This window comes from Hoplias malabaricus, chromosome 6, assembly GCF_029633855.1.
Source record: "Hoplias malabaricus isolate fHopMal1 chromosome 6, fHopMal1.hap1, whole genome shotgun sequence".
NCBI classification, from domain to species: Eukaryota; Metazoa; Chordata; class Actinopteri; order Characiformes; family Erythrinidae; genus Hoplias; species Hoplias malabaricus.
The window spans coordinates 35,459,287-35,477,877 of record NC_089805.1 but is presented as its reverse complement, the minus strand read 5'-3'; the positions used below and the strand labels follow the sequence as shown (position 1 = coordinate 35,477,877).

The window sequence follows — 18,591 nt, the reverse complement described above, 5'->3', positions numbered from 1 at the left end:
AGAGCTACAAAGTCCTCCTGTACGGTCAGTGGATCTAAGAGAATGGACAGTGAAGGTATAAATAAGTGGGTACTCACTTTAGCTGTCAGTGGTTTAATTTTGTGGCTGATTGAACATCCTCTTTCAAAAGCCTTTTATTTTTTGAGGAAACAAATCAATAACAAACCCTTAGCTGTTTTGAAAGTATGAGCCCAATAAAGGCAGCATTGTACTTCTATAACAGCACAAACACGAACTTCTCTCTGGGCACTTTGTAAAGAGTTAAAAGGCATTTTGCCGAAGTCTCTGAATTGCCAGTGATAATTTACATAAGATTAAATTAATGAAATTCAACCACAAAAGCTTAAATATTATGATGGGTCTGCTTTTTAAGCTGCACGGTCTAGCAAGGTCAGCTACTCCTCAGTGAACTTTAACCTCTGATATCGATGCTTTGGCCTACTTCTCTTCAGTTGTGGTCATTCCAATAAGGCATGTGCTGTAATGACTCTTTGAAATATAGAGCATTTATGTTTATGCCCAGAGCAGTTGTCTCATTGACTTTTTAAACATCATAATGCCATGGTAAGAAAAGTTAAGCATTGGAGGGGGATGATGTTTATTTCTTGAAAAAGAAGTCTAGGGTCTGTATATGATATTTATGGAAAAGTGCTTATCACTGTGTCAGGGGTAATTCTCTAAAGCACACTTTAGTGCTGAGCAGTATATAATTGCCTTCTCGCCTGGGCTTGTTCAGTGTATTATTACTGCAGCAGAAGTCTCTATTTCAGTCACTAAGAGTTCTGCAGTGTCTGGATTAGGTGCATTTTTGTGGAGGCTTGAATATAGTTGGTGGTATTTCAATAAGACCCACTACCTGCAGAGAGCTAGAGTCTTTAAAAATACCTTAGTTTATCTTTGTCATTCTGGTTTCATTTCATGTCTTGTATAACATTTACATGAATAATCAGACAGTGTAATCAGATGTCCTCTGAGAGTCAAAGGTGATAAATGCGAGTTTTGGAAATGCAACAGACTGAGAACTAAACAGTGCTAATTTAACTGTAAAGAAATAAAAACTGAAATATGGTGCATGTCCCAGTTCATAATAAGTACATTTCCTAGTGCCATAGCTTTTAAAATCCCAAACTCTAATGTAAATGTAGAGATTTTTCTTGCTGTAAAATGCCATCTGATGCATGTTTTTATAATTAGAAACCTGTGGGTGAGGAACACTAATATTAACTATTAATTTCCCTAACCAGTCTAATCTGGAAGGATAAAATCATACCCCACCCTCGTGTCCAGTTGGCCTGTGTTACTTGCAAATGCATCACTTTAAGGAAGTATGTGTCCTGATTTCTATTTCATGGTCAGTTTGTACAGTTTACTGGGTAACACTGAATAGCATGCAGTAAATGTTGTACTTATTCACACACACCTGGCAGTTTAGAGGTTTCCAAAAAGGCAGCTTATAGCCGGCAATTGCTTTTGTTTGTGTCAGTTTTTAAGAAATAATACAGTTATGAACCCACACCAGCAGATGTGGGTGTCAAAATAAGAGGAGAAAGAGTTTATTGACGCAGACCCTACATTGGAATACATATAATGAGGTTGTTTAATGGTTTATAAAACTTTTGAGTAAATTGCAGAGCATCTTAGTGACCAGCATGAAATTGACTGATGTGACTGAACCCTCTAACATCAAAAGATGCTCATAGATGAGCAGCATTACACCAGTGGAGTACTGTATCGACTGGCCTATTGATTAATTCATACGTTCTTTGATTTGACATGCAGAATGGCATTCATATGTCAATCTGGCTGCTTTTATCAAATGTGTTCCCTTCAGATTAGATACAATGCTAGATACAATAGACTGTATAGTCTTTTTCTCCCTCAACAAAAGATGAAAGCGAGAGTGACGTGAGGGAAAATGGATAGACAAATGCAAAGGGAACAAAACGGCCACTGCATAAAGGCTTCTCTCTCTTTTTTCTCAGAGAAGTGAAGTACTTGGTTGTGATTAATTCTGGTCAGTGAGCAAGGCTTTTCTGGTCTTTCTGCCAGAGAGGATGATGCTGATTATTCTTTATTCTGTTTCCCCTCTGTCCATCCTTATTTGGAGTGAGAGGGGCACATTGGCACTGGACATTGGCGTGGCTAGTGAGGCTGTGGACAGTGTGTTAGCATGGTGGGCAGCTGGAGGGAGATTGTTATTAACACAGAGCTGGGCTGTGGGCTGATGGGAGATGTCACTGTCAAGTCTGGGCTGATCAAAGGCCTTTCAGATCGACCGATAATGCGATGCTACAGCTTATGGTACCAAGATGACCAGTCATCATACAGAGCTGTCCTCAGCACCATAGCACTGTGAAGCAAGTTTCTACGAGGGCTACTAGGAGAGTACCAGCAGGAGAAGAGGGAGGGGGCAATCATCTCTTACCACCCTTCCCCCTTCTTGCTTTCTCTATCCTCTGCAAGGCTGGAGGAAAAACGGCTGAGGGCAGAGAACGGTGCCTGATAAAAGGATGATTGCAAATTAGCATTGTGTGCTATGGCTCCAGGGCTAACAAAAGAGCAAGGAGGCAGAGACAAGGGTCTTGATGTTTCAGCTCATTTCATGCTTTCATTCGGTTTTTTAATTATTTACTTATTTTATTTTTATCATTTGTAGTGGAAGGTTTTGTAGTTTTGCACTGAATCAGGTTCATCTTTAGATTTCATAAGACAAAAAATGTCATTTTTACTCATTAGAACTTTTTCTTTTGTTTCATCTGAATAAGTCATATTTTCTGCCACGTGTGAGAAAAAGTCAGAAAACGGTCAAAAGGATAATATACTTTTTAAAATTTGTTTCATCAAGAACATTTGGAAGTCAGTTACATTTTGTTGTTTGATAAACTATGAAATGAAGATATTGAGTGTAATAAGTGTTTTTAAATGCTGTATGAGAAAAGTACGTATATAGTAATACATATTGTTTGTTTTTTGTGGATAAATAAATAGATTACTGTAACACTTTCACTTTGCATGGTTTTGTTTCTTAAACAGTATGATGGCATTTAAATATAATTACCGCAGCCCCAAGTCTTCAGACAATCCACAGTCTTAAAGAATTGACTGCCTCAGATCTTCCAGTCCGGAGAAATTTGATGGAAGTAAATGTGTGGAAAGTGTCATTAAGCATTAGCAATGAGTTCATGCTCTCATACACTTACACACTTGTGCTCTCTCTCTCTCTCTCTCTCTCTCTCTCTCTCTCTGTTTCTCTCTCTATCTCTCTGTCTTACTTTCTCTCTCTCTCTCTCTCTCTCTCTCTCTCTCTCTCTCGTGCTAGCAAATTCAAAACAGGCATAGTATCTATATATATACATTATTATACATGGGGCAACTTTAACAATGTTTCTGTACTGCATTAAACATATTAATTCACATGGACCGAGGCAAACTTAGTTGCAACATTATGGCCACTTTTAAGTGTGTAAACAAACGTCCTCTGTCCTATTTCCTGTGATCTGATCTCTGCCCTTTTTAAGAGTATAAATAAAAGGTCTCTGTTATCTCCTGTTTTCTGCTGGTGTGTGTGTGTGTGTGTGTGTGTGTGTGTGTTGTGTGTGGTGCCTATCCTCATGTTCCTCATGCTCTTCCTCTGAGGAACACACCTGCTCAAGGTCAAGAGCAGGAGTACTCGGCTATATTTATCAGAAAGTGTTGCATAGCATTGACAAAAGCGAGCACCTTTGTGCTTTGTGAGGTATGTACTGGTTTAACTAGACACAGGTCAAACCTGAGCAAATGGTGATTGCTGACTCTGTAAAACATGGAGCATTACTATTGGTTATTTTCATCAAGAAATGTTCACACAGTGTGAAGGACAGCTGCTGTTTTCCAATGATGTAGTAAACTAAAAATAAGCAGCTAGCATATACACCTTTACCTCCCACAGTGGGTATTGAATATCCATGACACCACTAATGCAATTTCAAACTGCTTATAAAGCAGCTCAATTGGGCAGCTCAACACACTAGGAGGAGGACACTAATTCCCATTTAATTTCTGTCAGCCAACAAACACACACTTATGTTAATTTAACACTGCATGATTGATGAGAAGGAGTGCTGTTTGACCACACCAATGAAAGCCATCATGCTTTCTCAGGCTGGTGATCTCCTCACAGTGTATAGCCAATACCTAAATAGTTGTGCTACCCTCATAGTCCCTGGCCACACGTCTTGTTTGTGTGAGTGAGTGAGTGAGTGAGTGAGTAAATGAAAATTAGTGCGAAAACTTTGATATGGGCAACTTTTATTTTTAATATGATGCCCTGACCCACTTTAAAAGTGTGTGCGCTAATCTCACTGTGTCTGTTTGAGTTTGTTTATCTCTTGGAGAGTGTGTGAGTTTGAGTGTGTGCCAACAGCTCACTCCTTAATCCACTGCATGCTCATCAAATAGTGTGGTGGTATGGCTGCCAGGCTGCCCCTTACACCCCCCGTGCCCCGGGTCCCCCAGATAGAGGGATGATGAAAGATGAGAGGAGATGAGAAGCTTTCTCTCTCTGGGCATGTGGCCTGCAGTCCTGCTGGGACTCTACCCCACATTCTCTGCAGTACAAACCCTCTCAGCCACACACAACTCTCCAGATTAGTTTCATCTAATCCTTCAGCGATATAAGAGATAATACGTACTTTAATACGATGAGCTAGTCAGACTCAGCAACGCAAATTAGCTTATACTTCTTCCTTAAAAGTGTTCAGCATTAATAACAAGGAATCTGGACTCCTTTCTGAAACATGTCCCACCCTTAATAACTTCATGGTGTACATGATGTTAAAATTATTTTTGCTTTTTGTTGAGCTGTTAACTATTTGTAGCTAAAAGATACATGTGCAGATATTTGTTTAGAGGTGTAGATTCTTCGCTTTCCATCAATAACACACTAACGAAGTGAATTATTGTTATAGTCGTCTTAAAATCCAGACTTCTGCCAATTATCAGAGAGGCTCGTAGTTTAATGTTGCAGTGTTATTCGACTGATAAATACCTTGTGAAATCAGACAAGGTTTTCTTACTTCCTGTGCAACAAACACTGTATTTTTATTTTTATTAAATATAATTATTGTTGTAAAATTACACTGTGCAAGAAAATGCATTGTTTTTTTTTTTTTGGAACCATCCATCCATCCATTATCCACCGCTTATCCGGGTCCGGGTCGCGGGGGAAGCAGTCGGAGCAAAGAAACCCAGACCTCCCTCTCCCCAGCCACCGACGCCAGCTCCTCCGGGGGTATACCGAGGCGTTCCCAGGCCAGTCGAGACATATAGTCTCTCCAGCGTGTTCTTGGTCTGCCCCGGGGCCTCCTCCCCGTTGGACATGCCCGGAACACCTCTCCAGGAAGGCGTCCAGGAGGCATCCGAACCAGATGCCCGAACCATCTCAACTGGCTCCTCTCGACGTGGAGGAGCAGCGGCTCCACTCCGAGTCTCTCCCGGATGTCCGAGCTCCTAACCCTGTCTCTAAGGGAGAGTCCAGACATCCTGCGGAGAAAACTCATTTCAGCCGCTTGTACCCGCGATCTCGTTCTTTCGGTCACTACCCAAAGCTCGTGACCATAGGTGAGGGTTGGGACGTAGATTGACCGGTAAATCGAGAGCTTTGCTTTTCTGCTCAGCTCTTTCTTCACCACAACGGACCGGTACAGAGCCCGCATTACTGCTGCTGCTGCACCGATCCGCCTGTCTATCTCACGCTCCATCTTTCCCTCACTCGTGAACAAGACCCCGAGGTATTTAAACTCCTCCACTTGAGGCAGGATCTCACTTCCAACCTGGAGAGAGCACTCCACCCTTTTCCGACTGAGTACCATGGACTCGGACTTGGAGGTACTGATCCTCATCCCTACCGCTTCACACTCGGCTGCAAACTGGTCCAGCAAGAGCTGGAGGTCCCGGCTCGATGAAGCCAACAAGACCACATCATCTGCAAAAAGCAGACATGGGATCCTGAGACCACCAAACCGGACACCCTCCGCCACTTGGCTACGCCGAGAAATTCTGTCCATAAAAATTGTGAACAGAACCGGTGACAACGGGCAGCCCTGACGGAGTCCAACTCCGACTGGAAACCAGTCGGACTTACTGCCAGCCATACGAACCAGACTCCTGCTCTGTTTGTACAGGGACTGGATAGCTCGTAACAAAGAGCCCAGTACCCCATACTCCCTGAGCACCCCCCACAGAATACCCCGAGGGACACGGTCGAATGCCTTCTCCAGATCCACAAAACACATGTAGACTGGTTGAGCAAACTCCCATGCACCCTCCAGGATCCTAGCGAGGGTAAAGAGCTGGTCCTGTGTTCCACGACCGGGGCGGAATCCGCATTGTTCCTCCTGGATCCGAGGTTCAACTATCGGTCGGACTCTCTTCTCCAGTACCCCCGCATAGACCTTACCGGGGAGGCTGAGGAGTGTGATCCCCCTATAGTTGGAACACACCCTCCGATCCCCCTTTTTAAAAAGGGGAACCACCACCCCAGTCTGCCAGTCCAGAGGCACTGCCCCCGATGTCCACGCGATGTTGCAAAGACGTGTCAACCAGGACAGCCCCACAACATCCAGAGCCTTGAGGAACCCGGGGTGAACCTCATCCACCCCCGGGGCCCTACCGCCAAGGAGTTTCCCTACCACCTTGGCCACTTCAGCCCCAGTGATAGACGAGCCCCCCCCCGGGGTCCCCAAGCTCTGCTTCCTCTGCGGAAGACGTGCCGGTGGGATTGAGAAGATCCTCGAAGTATTGCTTCCACCGTCTGGTGACGTCCCCAGTCGAGGTCAACAGTTCCCCACCCCCACCATATACAGTGTTGGTGGAAAACTGCTTTCCCCTCCTGAGTCGCCTGACGGTTTGCCAGAAACTTCTCGGAGCCGACCGAAAGTCGTTTTCCATGTTCTCACCGAACTCCTCCCACACCCGAGTTTTTGCCTCAGCGACCGCCGAGGCTGCGAGCCGCTTGGCTCCTCGGTATCTGTCGGCTGCCTCCGGAGTCCCCTGAGCCAACCAGGCTCGATAGGACTCTTTCTTCAGCTTGACAGCCCCCCTCACCCGGGGTGTCCACCACCGAGTGCGGGGATTGCCACCCCGACAGGCACCGACAACTTTGCAGCCACAGCTCCGTTCAGCCGCCTCAACAATGGAGGTCCGGAACATGGCCCACTCGGACTCAATGTTACCAGCCTCCCCCGGGATGCAGTCGAAGCTTTGCCGGATGTGGGAGTTGAAGATCTTTCTGACAGGTTCCTCTGCCAAACGTTCCCAGCAAACCCTCAACACACGTTTGGGCCTGCCAGGTCTGTCCGGCATCCTCCCCCGCCATCTGATCCAACACACCACAAGGTAGTGATCAGTTGACAGCTCAGCGCCTCTCTTCACCCGAGTGTCCAGAACATATGGCCGCAGGTCAGATGATATGACTATAAAATCGATCATCGAAATGCGGCCTAGGGTGTCCTGATGCCAGGTGTACTTGTGGACACCCTTATGTTCGAACATGGTGTTCGTAATGGACAAACTGTGACGAGCACAGAAATCCAATAACTGAACACCACTCGGGTTCAGATCAGCGGGGCCGTTCCTCCCAATCACGCCCCTCCAGGTCTCACTGTCATTATCCACGTGAGCATTGAAGTCCCCCAGCAGAACAATGGAGTCCCCAGAATGAGTGTTCTCCAGCACTCCCTCTAGGGTCCCCAAGAAGGCATGGTACTCTGAACTGCTGTTCGGTGCATAAGCACAAACAACAGTCAGAGCCCTTTCCCCAACCCGAAGGCGCAGGGAAATTACCCTCTCGTCCACTGGGGTAAACCCCAACGTACAGGCGCTAAGCCGGGGGGCTATGAGTAAGCCCACACCTGCCTTACGCCTCTCACCCTGGGCAACTCCAGAGTGAAAGAGCATCCAGCCCCTCTCGAGGAGATTGGTTCCAGAGCCCATACTGTGTGTCGAGGTGAGCCCAACTATATCTAGTCGGTACCTCTCAACCTCGCGCACCAGCTCAGGCTCTTTTCCCACCAGAGAGGTTACGTTCCATGTTCCAAAAGCCAGTTTCAGTAACCGAGGATCGGAACGCCAGGGCCCCCGACCCCGACCACCACCCGATCCACAATGCACCAGACCCGGATTACTACCTCTCCCACAGGTGGTGGGCCCATGGGAGAGTGGACCCATGTATCCCCTTCGGGCTAAGCCCGGCCGGACTCCATAGGTGAAAGTCCGGCCACCAGGCGCTCGCCAAGGAGCCCCTCCCCCAGGCCTGGCTCCAGGGTGAGGCCCCGGTAACCCTACTCCGGGCAAGGGAGGCTGTGTCCTCGTTGTCTTTTTCATCTGTGTCTTTATGGATCACTCTTTGTCTGGCCCATCACCTAGGACCAATTTGCCTTGGGAGACCCTACCAGGGGCTATTGCCCCCGACAACATAGCTCCTAGGCTCACGCAGGCACGCAAACCCCTCCACCACGTTAAGGTGGTGATCCAAGGAGGAGTTTTTTTTTTTTTTTTTTTTTTGGAACCAAATGTTAAAATTCTTGAAATGACTAACAGAATGATCCAGCAGAGACTTTATTTTCTTGTGTTATTAAAGGAGATACTGCCAATGAGCTCCACCATTTGTTAGGACTTCAGCAACTAATCCGAAGACCTAATTTGTTACTTAATTTACTGACCTCAACATAATGAGGAACTGACAGTGGAACCACTATTCACATTTTGATTAAGAATAGTTGAAACCAATGTAATAAAAGTGTCATACTTTGCCTTGTGAAAGTCCTAGATATATGAGTGACTGTGAGAATGAGGGGTAGCCTGACTGACAAATGTGCCTCAAGCATTTGTTAGAAAATGATAAGAATGGCAGCTCCATTCCAGGCTTCTTTCTGAAAGGGGTATTGTAAGAACGATAAATACTGCACATGCAACTGGTTTGCAATGGGCAAATATTAGGTCTGGTTCAAAGAAAACCTTTTAAAATGTGACCTTAAAAAACCTTTTTCAATCCATTTGCTATATCTTGCTAATAACCACTCGCCATAGAGTGTAGAGTGGGAGAAATTATAATTTTCTTCTGTTGGAATGAAACAGGAGCACGGAATTGCAAACACACCAATATTTATAAAACCAGTTAGAACACAGCTCGCAAAACTCTCATGTCAGACAGTCCACACCTCTGTGGGCACAGCTTCTGAGAGCGACCGTTATTGCGCCTGCATTCACTCTCAAGTAGAAAAGTATCCTTCGTATTTTGGTTGTTTTTTTGTCCTTCTTCACATCAAAGCTCACAGAAAATCTCAGACTCAAAGCTGTTGATACAGAATGTAAATTGAATGCAAATTCATTATGTAACTATGAAAATGGTCTAATTACATAATTTCATTAATCTAGTATATCAATATTGCAGCAAGTGTTAATGAGAAGCCTGACCTTTATGGCCATAATGTATCCCATCCTAAATGACCCTCCCCAATAATCTTTAATTAGATTATGGCTATCTTCTCATAACACTACAGGATTTGGTCTGAAGCTGCTGGATGTTGTGTGTGGAGGTCAGCTTGTACTTACTCATGCATGGATAAATATAGGATGGATGCAGCCTCATCTCTTGCTTACACTATATGCCTTAGTTAACCCTTCCATGCCGTATTGTCAAGTACTACAGTTTTGTTGTTTACATTTGAATATGTAATTGCATTTTTATTTACATATTAAATACACTTTCATTATACTTACATTCATTATATTAAATTATATTATATTATATTATGAAACAGCAGAATATTAACATCAATATGCTGTTGATTAGAATTCACATTTTCCACTGATTGTTTCCAAATGCATCTATGAGCTATGAGATGTAATGAATAAGTGAATACAACCTAAATGTTATTTATTGGTAGCAAATATAACTTCAAAGGGTTAAACTCATTAGATGCTCCTAGTCAAGGGTTGTATATATTGGTGCTCGGTGCTAACCACTGCAAATCAGTCTGAGAGTCATTTTACCATATTGATGAGCATAGTTCATGTGTCATAGACATGATGTCTCAAAAAGCTCAGTATCATTATTCATAGTGTTCTTGAACTTTGCAGGGTGAGGGTGAAGGGAGTCACACTTGTGCTGAAGAGGAGATTTAGCTTCATAATGTCCTCTCACAGCCACAGCCATTTTTCAGTGTTTTCTTTCTATAGAAGAGCCTTTCACCTGTGCTCTTTAACAACATCACTCTCATTTTCCATTTGGCCCAAATGCAGCTGTATATCACTGCACTAAAACAGCCTCCTGCCAGTGACAGACAGCTCAAGGACTTTTGAGTTGATAAGATGAGGCCATGGCCACTCCAAGGACTGTTTGAAATAGCAATATAAACTGTATACTGCGTACTGTACCAGTATATAATTTGTTTTTTTTTAATAAGAGCTAGGTCTCGAGATTGGGCCATTAACATCAAAACTCAATTAATGTCAAAACTCAAAACACAAGAAGCCGGATTGAATTTCTAATTATTTGTAAGTGTTGAACACTGGTTCTAGATTCATTGTAGATTCTGGAAGCTTTTAAAAGACATTACATATTTTTTTAAGCTTGAGGCCTTTATAAGGAAGGCATTGATGTGTAGCATATTAGACTATTTTGACTTTTGGAAATGTTCATCCATAGCCAGAAAATATTAGGCATGTGCTGATGGACTGACCACCCCAGAACCTTCTATGATGATTTCCCCACTTGTGTACAGCACTGCATTTACTTCTCATATTAATGTACAGCATAGCCAATGTGTGGCAATTACAATCATGCATCATCTGCAACACTTTATGTTCATATTACCACCAGAAGATTATGTTTATTGTAATGTCCTCCTTAGAGGACTAGACTACACTTTGGCATGACAGGAATTATGAAGATATGATAATCACAACTGAATATTAGCACATTTGGAATATTGCAGAGAGTTATAGTGGCCACATATTACATGCAATGTACCAAATTTGGGCACATGTAATATGTTAGCAGTGTGAAATATACAATTTTGTACATAGCCAATATCTAAGTCATTGAGTATAAGACATCAAATGTATACAAGAGCATTGTCATCAAAGTGGGAGAGCAGTTATCCTGGGAAATGTGGCTTGAGTGTTTTACTAAAACACAAAATTGAAGGAATTAAGGCTGCGGGAATTAAGGTTTGCAGCCAACAAACCTGATCAGTGGTCAAGGATGTCAATAAAAGCTGACATGTAGATGTTTTATTTATTCAAAAAGTGCTATTATACTCTGTGTCATTCTTTAAATGTGCAGTACACTGCAGGAAGAAACATTCAAGCATTAAGGTCAAGTGCAATAAGGCAATTAATCATATGATGACAGTTAAAATGTATTACAACATTGCATCCCTACGTCTTTAACTGCAACACAGCTTTAAAAATTTCTCACATGAAAACAAAACAGAAATGTAATACAGTCACCATTAATTTAATAGGAGAGCATGCCCTCAATACACTGCTGCAGAACACCTGAGCAGGTTCATCCATGTATCGATTTAATCATAATTCCAACTAATGGCCTCTATTTACTTACATTTCTGTGACTTAGCCCTCAGAATTAATTGGCCGTTTGTATCAATGCAATTAGCTTAAGTGTGATGTGTGAAAAGCTTTAATGTTTATAATACATTAATTCATTTCACGTAATGAAATATTAATGAAAGTAAGATATGGAAAACTGCCAAGAAGAAAAAGGCAAAATTGATATTTTGGTCACTTCGGAAGTTTTTTCTTCTGAATTTATCATGCTCTTTAAAACCTGCCCTAGTTTCAGATGATGCATAGAAGCAAAATATGACACTGCACAGAGGAATGCAAAAATAAATACATATTTAAAAGCAATCCAAAGGACATTCAATAAAGCTATGTGGTCATTACAGCCCATTAGTACCAATAACAATCTCCTTTAATCCTCCTTTAAAAGAGTGGACTTCTATATTCTGTATATATGTAAATTGGACAAGATGTGAATGCATGATGTGCCTCTGGTTTACATCTGTTCACAAACCTTTAGTCTCCAACCATGGACACAGTAGCTTAATGTTGACTGGCTGTAGGGCAGCTTTACTGAACCCACATATTCATTACAAACTATGATAAACTAATTGCTGAAATTATACTTTTTTGGAGTAAATGTTGCAATGTCTAGATTTGTAGCATGTTTTCTTAAACCACAGTAAACTGCAGCATGTTGAAAAATCTCTTTCCAAATTTGTGGACACCTGCTGATCCAACATTGGTTCTGGAATGAAGGATATTAATGGGCAGTTTTCCCATGTTATCCCATTCTTATGCAGTTCTAGCTTCTTCTTGGATGGGTATACATGAGATATTGGATAATAGCTGTGATGGTTTAATGGTTTTCAGCCACAAGAAGGTACTAATTTTGGATGATCTCATTCTATACTTGTCCACTGCTCCCCAATAATTGTGTGCCTCATACCACACAGCACTTGGCTTGATAATCTTAGGTTTACGTGCAGTTACTTCAGAGTGCTCCAGTTCATTTTATTATTCTGTACAGAGATTATACACAGAATGGATGCACGTAGAAGGGGTCAAATTCACTGGGAATTCACACGGGTAGATAGATTATTTCATGGACAGTAATATGTTACTTGGTATTTTTATTAAGCACATTTCAGAACATTTACAGCATTTCTTAAACGTACAACAGGCATCTTTAGGACACCTCTCCTTTCCTCCAATATTTCATTCAAAAATTCTTGTTTTTTCCTTTAAGATACGGATATAAAGTTATCTTTTAGTCTTTTAATAATCCCAGACAAAATCTGCTTGCAGAGTTATTATTATATACAGAGGAGTAGACTCACACTCACAGATATTCACACACACACACACACACACACACACATAGTCATACTTCAGTAGTGACAGTTAAAGCTTGTCTCAAGGTTACTGTATATCCCTTGCACCCCCCACTGCATTCCCTCTCTGTAATGTATTGTTTCTTATGTTCCAGAGCTTGGCTCATAGCTCATACTAACGGAACAAATGTCTACCCTCATGGAGTCAGCCCTGCCCAACACATCTTCTCCAGCACACAGCACAAAGAACTCTGCATTCACCAACAAGTATTCATAAAAAGCCTCACAATCATTACAGTGCATTTGAGGCAATAACAAGCAAAAGGTGGGCTTTTATCTTTTTGCATGTAACAAAATTGGAAAGGCTGTGAATACAAGAACTCAAATCTCTTACACCAAAAAAAAATAATGAATACTTTATTAGATTTGCCTCTGTTCTTCTGGACAGCTCTTTAATCTGTTAATATTAGTCTCTAGCCATGAACATAGAGTTTATCATGCATATGGAACAAAGTGAAAATCCAGCATCATGGAGTCGGTAACCCTAGCCCAACACAAAGAACTCATAACACTGCATGTTCTCTCTGGACCAAGCTAAGTGGCTGGACCAAACAGCCATCAGTGATCTCACATCTTCACATTTACGACATCTGCAGACACCATTTCTTATCATGAGACTAACGCAGTGCTATGATTCTCACTGGTATAAGGCACGATTCTGTCTGAGCTGGGAATCGTACCCTGGTGTGCTATGTGAACGGAAGTAGGGTTACTTACTACAATACATAGTACTCACATTCTACTCATATTCACAACGGTAAGCAATGTCTTGAAAAAACATCATTGGTTCCCTCATGAACCATGTTTAAAAGGATTAATGGGTATACTCATCATCATCTTCTTTGCTGCTTAATCCATTACAGGGTTGTGGTTGTGGGTACACTGAATCTTTTAAATGTTTTAAGGTCCGTTTACATAATCGACAGATTCTATAATTATACACATATTATAATTAATATAATATTATAATTAATACAAATATTTTAATAGAACCTTTACTTTATAAGGTGCCCTGGATTTTCTGGAAATTTTATATTGTGTGGTTTATATTTCAGAATTATTTTCACATTCACACATCTCTTCTTATCTCTCAAGGACCCTTCTCTTAAAACACATGGTCTTTGAAGCAAAACTGATTGTTCTGTGGTACTGCACAAAGAACAATTCATGGCATGTTTGTTGTCATTTTTCTTTCCATCTGCTGACTGTGTTCATCCTGCCATTCACCCTCATATTCATTGTTTTAAAGACCCATCAATTGTTATGTCCTTTAATGATCTACACAAACCTAGTGTAAAGAAGGACTGCTGACCCCTCTCCCGAAAGACAACACTTCTGAAACGACTCATTTCAGATCTGAAGGTTTTCACTGCAGCTGCAACATTGTTACATTGGTCTACAAGTGACCATTTTACACTCATTTAATGAGTCTGCAGTACAGACAAAAACATGGAAGACCTGACTAAAAACATTCACATATTAAAAAAGCATAATTCTGTCAAAATTACTATGAAACCCAGAGAACAACAAAAGAAAATGTAACGTAACTAATCTTTAGTAGATCTGTCCTCACAGCCCATGGGATCAGGAGAGAACCTTCAGAAGAAATACATTTACATTGCTTTCATGCATTCATTCATTATCTGTAAGCGCTTATCCAGTTCAGGGTGGTGATGGGTCCAGAGCCTACCTGGAATCTTTGGGCACAAGGCGGGAATACACCCTGTAGGGAGCACCAGTCCTTCACAGGGCAACACACACACACACATTCACTCACACACTCACACCTACGGACACTTTTGAGTCGCCAATCCACCTACCAACGTGTGTTTTTGGATGGTGGGAGGAAATCGGAGCACCTAGAGGAAACCCACGCGGACACAGGGAGAACACACCACACTCCTCACAGACAGTCACCTGGAGCGGGAATCGAACCCACAACCTCCAGGCCCCTGGAGCTGTGTGACTGCGACACTACCTGCTGCGACACGTGCCGCCCTGCTTTCATGCAGTTCCTACTAATTTAGGAAATTGCCGATAAATCCTCTCATAACATACTGTGTTTCCTAAAATGCAGCCAATACAGAGTGATACACACAAACCATTCTATGTATACTGAATTCAGAGCGTGTGCAGCAGTTTTCCCCACCAGTGAGTTCACACAAACTTCTTTCTCTTGCTGTTATAAAAACACGTGTAAATAGTGAGTTGAGTGTGGAAATATGATTGGTTGGTGAGTCTGCACAGGTTAACTATTTATGTGCTTCATGGCTTCAAACAAATCCTCCATCTGTAACCACTCTGAAAGGCTTTTGCCTTTATTTGCATCAGAATATTTTTTGTAGGCCCACTCTTGTGACCCTCCAGGGACCAGGTACAGACCCCCAAAAGTTTGAGATAAGGACCACTGATTTAGTCGTTTGCATTAAATTGAACAAATTATTCTCTACTTCTCCTCAAAAGGAATAGTGCAGTAGTATCCATGTCACATCTTATACCATCTGTGCATGGTGATGGGGGTTTTCACTGGGAAACCTAGTCTGATTTGATTTCAGTCTGATATGAATTGTTTCCTAACAATGAATGATAGATTTGCAAGAACACATTCATGTGGCCTTTCCCACAGACACCATTTTTGGAACGGAAATGGCAGCAAAGCTGTTAGAGTGACTCAGAGCAGGACCAGGCAATGGACAAATAGGTGAGAACACACCCTTAGATAATAGCCCAAGAATGAAGAGCCATAGCTATTAATCTCGCATATATTCAGTATAGATTTCTATTGTCTTGTAGGTATTGTACTTGACTTGCTCCCACTGTATGGAAAATTCAGTTATTATGTCAATTCAAATACAATGTCTTTTTTTATATTGTAATATTTATATGTCATTAATCCTTACTTTCGTTCCTAGTTGGAGAATATACTCCTGCAATAAATGTTACAAATTGCATGAGCATCACAAATACTAGTGAATTCAAGGGAGTGGAGGGCAGATACTGTAAGATAGAGAGAGAGAGGACCGCAAATACTGAAAGACAGGGAGGGAAGAGGGCTGATATTGAAAGACAGGAGAGCAGAAAAGCTTCACAAAGCATGCGTCTCACACATTTACAACTCAATTAATTCCTCTTCTCATTCCCATTCATAAAGATCCCTTGTGTATTTATAGGTGGCTAATCGAATGCTGGCCACTGCTGGTCACTGCTGCTACTGTATGGCTTATGGCGAGGGAGAAGATTTGCAGTGAAAGGCGTTGTACTCAATGAACCTGCCCTGTGACATGCATTCTTATGTTTTCCAGCAGCAATGTGATGCTTACAAAGAGACGGCTGGAGGAGATCTAGATAGACAGACGGACAGAAGGACGAGTGGCTGGAGGTGAAAGAGACAGAAAGAGAAAGCGGGTAAGAGAATGAAGAGAAGCAGATGCAGGCATGTTTCCATGGATGGAAGGGAGAGATCTGGGGTGAGAAACATGCATCAGCTGCTGCGGCCAATCAGAACATTCCTATAAAATGTTCAAAGGGAGTGTCCTAGCAACAGACGAGTAAATATCTTTTCAGGCTCTGCTGGCTCTGTATGTGAGAAACACACATTTGCGTGAGGGTTTCACTGAGAGAAGCTTTGCTGCATATCCTAATGTATTTCTCTGTAGGAGATATTTCGTGCCCTGACTCAGGTAATGATATAGGGGTGGGTTTTCATGCAGCACTCATAGTACAGTCATCACCAACCTTATAGCAATAGTTATTGTTGTAGTCGTTATATTGTGCATAAAACCAATGTGTTTCACAGCCGTGTCATATCATATTCCTCTGTATAATATCTCCTACAAGAAATATATAATTTCATATATGGTTTCATCCCTTCAAAGGCAATGTGGTTTAGAACTGTAAGAAAGCACAGATTATGCAGCAGCCCACTGAAAGGCTTGGTTTTGACACTTACAGCCAAAAACCATCATGTTCTCTCTCTCTTTCTCTCTCTCTCTCTTTCTCTCTCTCTCTCTCTCTCTCTCTCTCTCTCAAAACACACAAGGCTCAGACATGTAGTATGGCGTGTGTAAGGTCTTGTTGTTTTCCCACTTCATTCACACATCGTTCCTCCATCTCTGGTGAGGTGTGAATTCCCTCCTCTTTCATTCCCACCATCCAGAGGGCAAATGGTTGAAAAAAAAGGAGTGGTTCATCCCTCCATTCACGCTTTCATTCATTTTTCTCTCTCTTCTTTACTGCCCCATTTGTTCCCATCCCTCCTGGTAAGGGCTATTGTTTTTAGCCAGGTGTGAGAATGTTAAAACACACACAGGCTGATGAGCTCCACATCTCCTCCTCATTTTGAACCAAGCAGCATACTCTTACATTTATGGGAGACTGGTCACCTTTGATAATAGTTATCGTATGCGATACCAGTGGTTTCAGAATGACTAACAAATATGTGCTTTTTCCTCCACTACTAGGTGATGCTATGTATATATTTGTATTACAGACAGATAATAATGCTAAGGGTTCTGTATAAAGGGGATGCTGCTGATCTGTTGTAGAGCATGGATTTACTGCAGAGCAATGCTGAATGTGTGTGTATGTGTGTGTGTGTGTGTGTGTGTGTGTGTGCATATGTGTTAATGGAACTGCTTGCAATACTACAATGCACTGCAGTGAAAGAGGACGAGCCCCAGTTCTTTGGGCTACGAAAAGTAGCACACTCCTCTTTCTCTCCCTCTTCCTCCGTCCCTCCCTCTTTCCCTCCATTCTGCATCTTAGCCCACTCTAGCCTTTCTCAATGGCTGGCTGCAGAGGATGCCGGCATAGCAACACCGGCACCATGTGCTCTCGATCTAACCTACAGCATCATTCAGGATAAAATCAAACCACAGTTTCAAGAATTCTGGTCAGGAACGAAAAAGATCACGTTGCAGAGGAATAGAAATGAAGTAAAAACACTGATGAAACTGCTTACCAGTGAGATGTTTTACAAGGAGGCTGTGGTGCTCCTGTCTTCTGCCACAAAGAGGAGGTGAGGGGGGAAATGAGCAAATGGAGGGGCAAAAAAAAGGAAGCAGAGCAGACCCCCTCTGGAGAACACAAAGAGAAAGAAAAACAAGGGGTGAAAAATAGAAGTGCTCCCTTCTCTCCTTTCACTTCCCCAGTAAAGCTGCACGACTGTGAGCTTCCCTGCACACACAACTAGCGCCTTCTTCTGCTTAGTATCTCTACTCTCACGCTCGCTCTCTTACCTCTCTCTCTCTCTCTCTCTCTCTCTCTCTCTCTCTCTCTCTCTCTCTCTCTCTGTCTTGCTCTCTCTCTCTCTCTCTCTTAATTTCTCTCTGCACACTGCTCAGCAGCTGCTCTGCTATGAGAAATGGAACGCTCTGTTCTGTCCTCTCCTTCTCTCTCTCTCTCTCCTTCTCTCTCTCTCTCTCTCTCTCTCTCTCTCTCTCTCACTCTCTCTCTCTTTCGCTTACAAAGACCACCACCAGCCTATCCCCATCACACCCCCTCCCCCCTTGCCAACAACTGACATCTCCAAAGCCTACTGGCACAAGTGAGTGAATGTGTGTGTGTGTGTGTGTGTGTGCGTATGCAAGTGTTTATGGTGTAGGTTCGTGTGTATGTAGGGGGTGTTATTTAA

At 42.5% G+C, this 18,591-nt stretch overlaps 1 protein-coding gene across 1 annotated transcript in view; it reads right to left on the bottom strand.

The window, feature by feature from the left end:
• fam49al (family with sequence similarity 49 member A, like) overlaps window positions 1-18,263 on the bottom strand; it is a 39,360-nt gene extending 21,097 nt beyond the window's left edge. The window contains exon 1 of the mRNA XM_066674062.1: window positions 17,920-18,263. The gene's annotated coding sequence lies outside the window, so the exon portion shown is untranslated. The remainder of the gene's footprint in view (window positions 1-17,919) is intronic.
• Window positions 18,264-18,591: the final 328 nt, after the last annotated feature.